The 6822-nt window shown below is 35.3% G+C and overlaps 1 protein-coding gene across 1 annotated transcript in view; it reads right to left on the reverse strand.

Annotated features, from left to right (window-relative positions):
- Nucleotides 1–6480, reverse strand: part of LOC135225848 (Kv channel-interacting protein 4-like) — a 790651-nt gene extending 784171 nt beyond the window's left edge. The window contains exon 1 of the mRNA XM_064265390.1: nucleotides 6374–6480. The gene's annotated coding sequence lies outside the window, so the exon portion shown is untranslated. The remainder of the gene's footprint in view (nucleotides 1–6373) is intronic.
- Nucleotides 6481–6822: the final 342 nt, after the last annotated feature.

Raw genomic sequence — 6822 nt, forward strand, 5'->3', positions numbered from 1 at the left:
CGTGTACGAATGTCTTCTTCTCCATCTCCTTTTTCTTCTTCTTTCCCACCGTTATCCCTACATTATTTTGGGTCGGTTGCCTGATGCGCCTTCTCCTTCACTGCCTTCTATCAGAGGTATCATCCTCCACCAAACCTCTTATCTCCATATCTTCCTTCGTTTAATCTCGCCATCTCATTCTCTGTCTCCCTCTGTTTGTATAAATACGGGCAAACGTCACACACAGTAAGCCACAGCATTGTTTGCAAGTTTTCCTCTTCACAAATATATATCTGTTGTAGTTTTAACTTGAACACAGAGCCATAAGCATAAACGGTGGTAAGTCATATTACCCTCAGATGCCCTCATAGCTGATTAAGTGTCTCTGGCGCAGTCACGGATGATAATAATTATCTCATGACACTTGCTCCCCAATTACGGTCCGTATAACCGCATTACCGCAGCAGGTGAATGTGACTGAACCTAATCATTAATGTGATTAAAAGTTGCAGGCTAATTGGCGTCCAACTAATTCCATTTACATTTAGCGTCGCTGAACCGCGAAAATCCACTTGCTCATCTTTTGCAAAGTGAGTTTGCTTGCAAGCAGTCTCTCTCTCTCTCTCTCTCTCTCTCTCTCTCTCTCTCTCTCTCTCTCTCTCTCTCTCTCTTCTTGGCAATCCGAAGCACTTCGCTGCTTGGATATTCCATGAAATAGGATGATTTATAATTCTTCTTCGGACTTTTCCTCTTTTTTTTCTCTCAATTTCGTTTTTAAAGGCAATGAAAAAAGTCGTCGCAAAAAAATGCATTTCCAATAGAAAAAGGGAGTCACTAATAGAGCGCGAGATGAGATTCGAAACTGGCAGGTATGAAATTAGCTTAATTAACTTTTATTTCTCCATAAAAGATTCAAAATTCAAAATGAATATCTTTTTATAAATATGTCCGTACGCTACATTTATTCATGAATAAATAAATGAATGTAAGATTTAGGCCGAAGGCCAAGCACTGGGACCTGTGAGGTCAATTAAGTCTGAAAGGAAAATTAAGAGTAAGAAGGTTTGAAAGTTGTAACAGGAGGAAAACCTCAAAGCAGTTGCACTATGAAACAATTGTTAGAATAGGGTGGAAGGTAAGATGGAAGAAAGATAATATGAACGGAGTTACAGTAAAAGGAATGAAAGGGGATTGCAGCTAGGGGGCCGAAGGGACGATGCAAAGAACCTTAAGTAATGCCCACAGTGCACTGCGTGAGGTGCACTGATGGCACTATCCCAATACAGTGTACATCTATTTATTATCAGCCAAGTGAATCATGCCAGACACTCATAATATACATAATATAAATCATTAACAATAATGAATTCTAAAAAATGTTACAATGATTGGAAAAAATAAGTTAAAACATGCTAAAATCTACGGTCACATAAAACCTTGTTTCACCAACGAAAATTACAATGAATATGCTATATTTTATTAGAAATAATTTTTCTGTACTGTTTAACATACAACCTATTTATTTTTTTACATTTTCATTATAATAAATAAATCATAAATATCCTATCCTAAAATTCCTGCATCTTTAACTCGACGCTTAACACCTTTTTCAGACATTTTTAGGCTCTTCCATAGACCTTTCCTAACGCCCCCCCCCCCCACCCCCCCCCCCCCACCACCACAACAAAGTAGTTTGTAGGATTACTCCCCGAATAAGCGAATATAGAAGCGTCTAATAACAATTTTACTAAAATTTCTCCAGGAGACGACCTTCATCTATTCACCCATCACTTGAGTTGACAGCTATATGTCTATATGTCCCTACTCACTGTGAAAACCTAATGACAAAGTGAACGATGTATTGGATTTTTTTTAGTGTCATTTTAAGACTAATCCAGGTACGGATTCCCGGGCATTTCATTATTAGCATCTCTAAACACAACTTCTAAATAATGTGTTATACCCCACATTTTAACTTATTATCAATCAATGAAACATCAACTATTAAGTGACGATTTCTACTGACGTAATCGACATTAGACTTTAGATATGAACAAAGTCATGACAGTTGAATCCTAGGCAATTATTGCGTTCCAGCCACGTGTCTCGATCATTTACATCCCTAGGTTTTTCGTCTCTCTCTCTCTCTCTCTCTCTCTCTCTCTCTCTCTCTCTCTCTCTCTTATTCGTCCTAAAATATGCACGTCTAATATACGATGCATTTTTCATTAGCAACCGGAACATTATTTTTATCAATAGCATTCATATTGATAAAAGGATTGCAGAATGCATTTCACTGACAGAAAAATGTAATTTAATTCATTTTTTGACAAAAGCATTTCACTATGCCTTGTGTTGATCTTTAAGGATATTGTTGGTTATCGTAACGAAAAATTGCAAGGATTTTATTATTATTATTATTATTATTATTATTATTATTATTATTATTATTATTATTATTATTATTATTATTATTATTATTATTATCCACTAGCCTTTTCGTGAAGTCATGGGTGCGGACGAGCCGCAAGTATCTGACCGATACACGTACATGTAGGACGTTAATGCCCAAACATACAGGGCGTGAATGCCCTAGTGCCGTATGATCCCATCAAAATGAGCTTAAAAATCTTCAAAATTATCTGACTCTTTCGTGTCTTTAAAATAATTTGAAATTAATATTTTATCATAGGTTAGCAATAACAGATATAAACATGCAAGATAAAACATTAGGCTTTACTCTTTAAATGAATTTCCCAAAAAATTAGAACTTCCAAAGATAAGACATCGGCATTTATATTGTTTGTGTACTAAAAGAAACAATGTTAACTATAAATAAAACAAAATTACAAACAATAATGAAAAAAAAAAACATAACCAGGTAACAAAAAACCAGGTCTAGCAGGAAAAAGACAAAACAAAAAAGTAAATCATGATATAAACAAACACAAAAACAGAACATAAGGCTATCAAAGCACAAATAGACGACACTTGACACCAAATATAAACATATACAAAAAACGACAGCATTTAATCAGTAATACACGAGTGCAATCAAATGAGACCAAAACAATATATTCGAAAACCAGCAACACAAAAAGAAATCACAAAAGAAGCTTTTGAGACAAACGAGAAAGAAACACTTAATAAGAGGAATTAATGTAGATTAAAAACACGAATAAAAGACTAAGAGTGAAATCACAGAACATCATCAGTCATTCCTCCTGACGATGGATGTTATATATCGCTACATGCTTGGGAGCAAAATGTCAGGGGTCGATGGCACCGACGAGGAATAATTAAAGAGATTACAAACAAAGTATCTGTTTCTGTCGGATTTTCTGTCTGGAGCTAAGTTGGGTTTTCAAAACGTGTGATTTAACATCTACATCTACTTTAGTCTTAGCCTCTCGATATACAATTTTCGCTTACTCGGGGAGTAAGCCTATAAGCTACTTTGTTGTTATTGTTGTCGTTGTTCTTGTTGGAGGGGATAGGTAAGGTCTATGGAAAGCATAAAAAGGTCTGAAAAAGGTCTTTCGCGTTGACTTAAAGATACAGGAATTTTATGATAGATTTATGATTTATTTATTTGAATGAAAATGGGAAAATCAAATAATGTGCAGGTGAAACAGTCCTGAACGATTACTTCTAATAAAATATAGCAAATTTATTTTAATTTTCGTTGGTGAAGCAAAGCTCTGTTTGACTGTAGATTTTAGCACTTTTTAATTCACGTTAAAATTTATGAGGAATATAACATTTATAACTTATGCATGAGAGGAAAATCATGCATGCGTCGAGTAAGCTGGAGGTCGGATCATGCCTTGTTTTAAACTTTCACCCACGGCTATCTAAGACATTCAAATGATCGTGTTCAAGACTATACACATAAGGCTATCTCAGCTGTTCAAATAAAACTTTAAGAATATAACACCATACAATTTTGGAAAAGCGTTTTTTCGTTAAATAAAGTTGCTTTAATAATAAAAAATATATATCTTTTATAATTCATTAAAAAGAAAAAAAAATGAAAAATAGCAGGAGACATTAAAAAAACTTTATATTGTGGTTTTAAGCAGTTTCATTTCATGTAGACAGTTGCACAAATAGTTTGTGATGATATATATATATATATATATATATATATATATATATATATATATATATATATTGTATGTGTGTGAGAGATGAGAGAGAGAGAGAGAGAGAGAGAGAGAGAGAGAGAGAGAGAGTTAGGGGGAAGTAATGGAACAAGGCATTCTGTATTTTATAAGATTGTCATATTTTAGGTATATATGAAGAAAATACAGCCAAACCATTCGCAGGTACAGTCTTTTAACTGTAGCTCAACTAAGCCCGTAATCTGATAATCTTCATACGTAAAGGTTAAGGCAGAAGGTTGACGCAATCTGCCTTCTTTGAACAGCCCAATCGATAGTGCTAATATTAATATTGCTCGAGCATTCAATTTTACTTTTATGTATTTCATCTGAAAGTTCATGATAAATTCCTGAGAAAACGAAGGTAAAATGAAAATAAAACCGATATTTGCTTTCATAAAGGTCTTAGATTGCATTTTTTGATACTTTAAGCCTTAGTGATATGTATATAAAAAAAATAATTAACGTAATATTAACAGGGATGTTGACTTAGAGACCAAAATGATCTGCTGCAAACAGTCAAAGAAGAAGAAGAAGAAGAAGAAGAAGAACAGAGAGACGACACCAACTCAACATCTAGAGACCTCTGCGATAGACAGTACACGTGACCAGAGGAAAGGTCAGTTCAAATTTCGGGAAGCTGCCCCGCCCCACACACCCCCAATACCTGCAACCACTTACGCCATTATTTCTGAGATCCCTTGGTGGATGGAGTCTTCTTCTTCTTCTTCTTCTTCTTCCTCGTTTTCCATTCTTGATTGCGCCATCGCAATCCTTCCTGGTTCCCTTTCGCATATGGTTCTTGGCAATTGGGAACGACGGCAACTAGGAAATCATGTTCTAATCCTAACAGGTGAGTCAGCTGGGTTGGTGCATAACTGGTTACGTAACAAATACTTTAATATCATATTCTTCGTTAAGTTATAAATTCAATGCTTTTATTGTCTAACTTTACTTCATTTTTCATAAAAATAAAACCGAATGGGTTTCATTCTAATTCATTAAAAATACGTAACAAATACTTTAGTATCATATCATTCATTAAGTTATAAATTGACTGCTTTCATTACCTAACTTTAATTCAGTTTTCATGAAAATAAAACTTAATTGTTTTCACTCTAATTCATTACAAATACGTAATAAATACTTCAACATTACATTCTTTGTTAATTTATAAATTGACTGCTTTCATTGCCTAACTTTATGTCCTTTTTCATAAAAATCAAACTGAATTGTTTTCACTCTAATTCATTACAAATACGTAATAAATACTTCAATATTATATTCTTCGTTAATTTATAAATTGACTGCTTTGCACTCTAATTCATTAACAATACGTAACAAATACTTTAACATCATATTCTTCGTTGTTATAAACTGACTGGTTCTATTGCCTAACTTTATTATATTTTTCATAAAAATAAAACCGAATGGCATTTCTCTAAGTCATCAAAAATAACCAGCAAAAACAACCAAGTTATTAACCAGTAACCATTATGACATCCCTTTAATCAACTGCAGTGTAGCATCGTCACCTGGCTGACCAGTAAGGATAACATTTGCAATCAGATATAAATAATGGAAAATATTTTTTTTTAACAGATCCACGAACCACCACCAACCAAGCAACAGCTAACACTAGGTTGGCCCACCCCCCTGCAACAGGTGGCCCACCGGGTCGTAAAAACCAAAGGGGATAAAAAAAAAAAAAAAAAAAAAAAAAGACACACTTTCGCCACTCGAGACTGACATTTAATTCCAACTGGATGGAATCGTATACAAGGCGAAAGTGGGCTTTTAAGGAAAAAAGCCATTACACAAAATAACCATCCAGCCGCCACCTGACCTGGAAGGAGGAGACGCGGTTCCTTGCATGTCATGGAATGCGAGAGGCGCGGAAACGTTGTTAAATGCAGCGCCCAAAAGGAGAGAAAGAGACGTATTTAAAACACGTGATATGTTGTAGGGATCTTCTCTTGATATTTATGGTGGATGAAAACTGCCAGTTAAATCGAGCGATGTTTCCATTAAAATACACTCATAATGCATTTACAAATTTCCAAAAATTCAGCCATCAAGGAGTGTCCAAGTTATCAAGTTATTTGCATCATAATCATTACTTCGCCGATGCAAGGAATACAAAAATAAATATGTAAATTTTAGATATTAACAAATGCTATATCATTATTCTTTTTGCATGGGTTTAATTAAGAAAGAGTTCGCAAGCACACCAAGAGCGAAAACGTGGCAGCAGCAGCTGACTGGAGATGAATGTGACCGCCACCACTGAATTATCCTCTCACGGCGAGACCACGAGAGCCACTAACTTGTTTTCTGCCATCGCACCCCGATACTACGCGGCCACACGACCACATGACGCACCTACACACGCACGCACACACACACACTCTCACACACTCCATATCACTCACATGAGCATACAAAGGTGTTCTCTCTCTCTCTCTCTCTCTCTCTCTCTCTCTATTTACTGTGAACAGTCAAATTCAACAGTTCGTCGACATTTGGAAAGTAGAACTCATGAATTTCACTTTGCTGACCAAAAGTGTCCGCTGACTTCTAAGCGTGATTGTTTTTTTTTATTTACACTCCTTAGCCGATTTTTTTACTCACGTTGCTTCTCTCTCTCTCTCTCTCTCTCTCTCTCTCTCTCTCTCTCTCT

Source organism: Macrobrachium nipponense, chromosome 13, assembly GCF_015104395.2.
Source record: "Macrobrachium nipponense isolate FS-2020 chromosome 13, ASM1510439v2, whole genome shotgun sequence".
NCBI lineage: Eukaryota > Metazoa > Arthropoda > Malacostraca > Decapoda > Palaemonidae > Macrobrachium > Macrobrachium nipponense.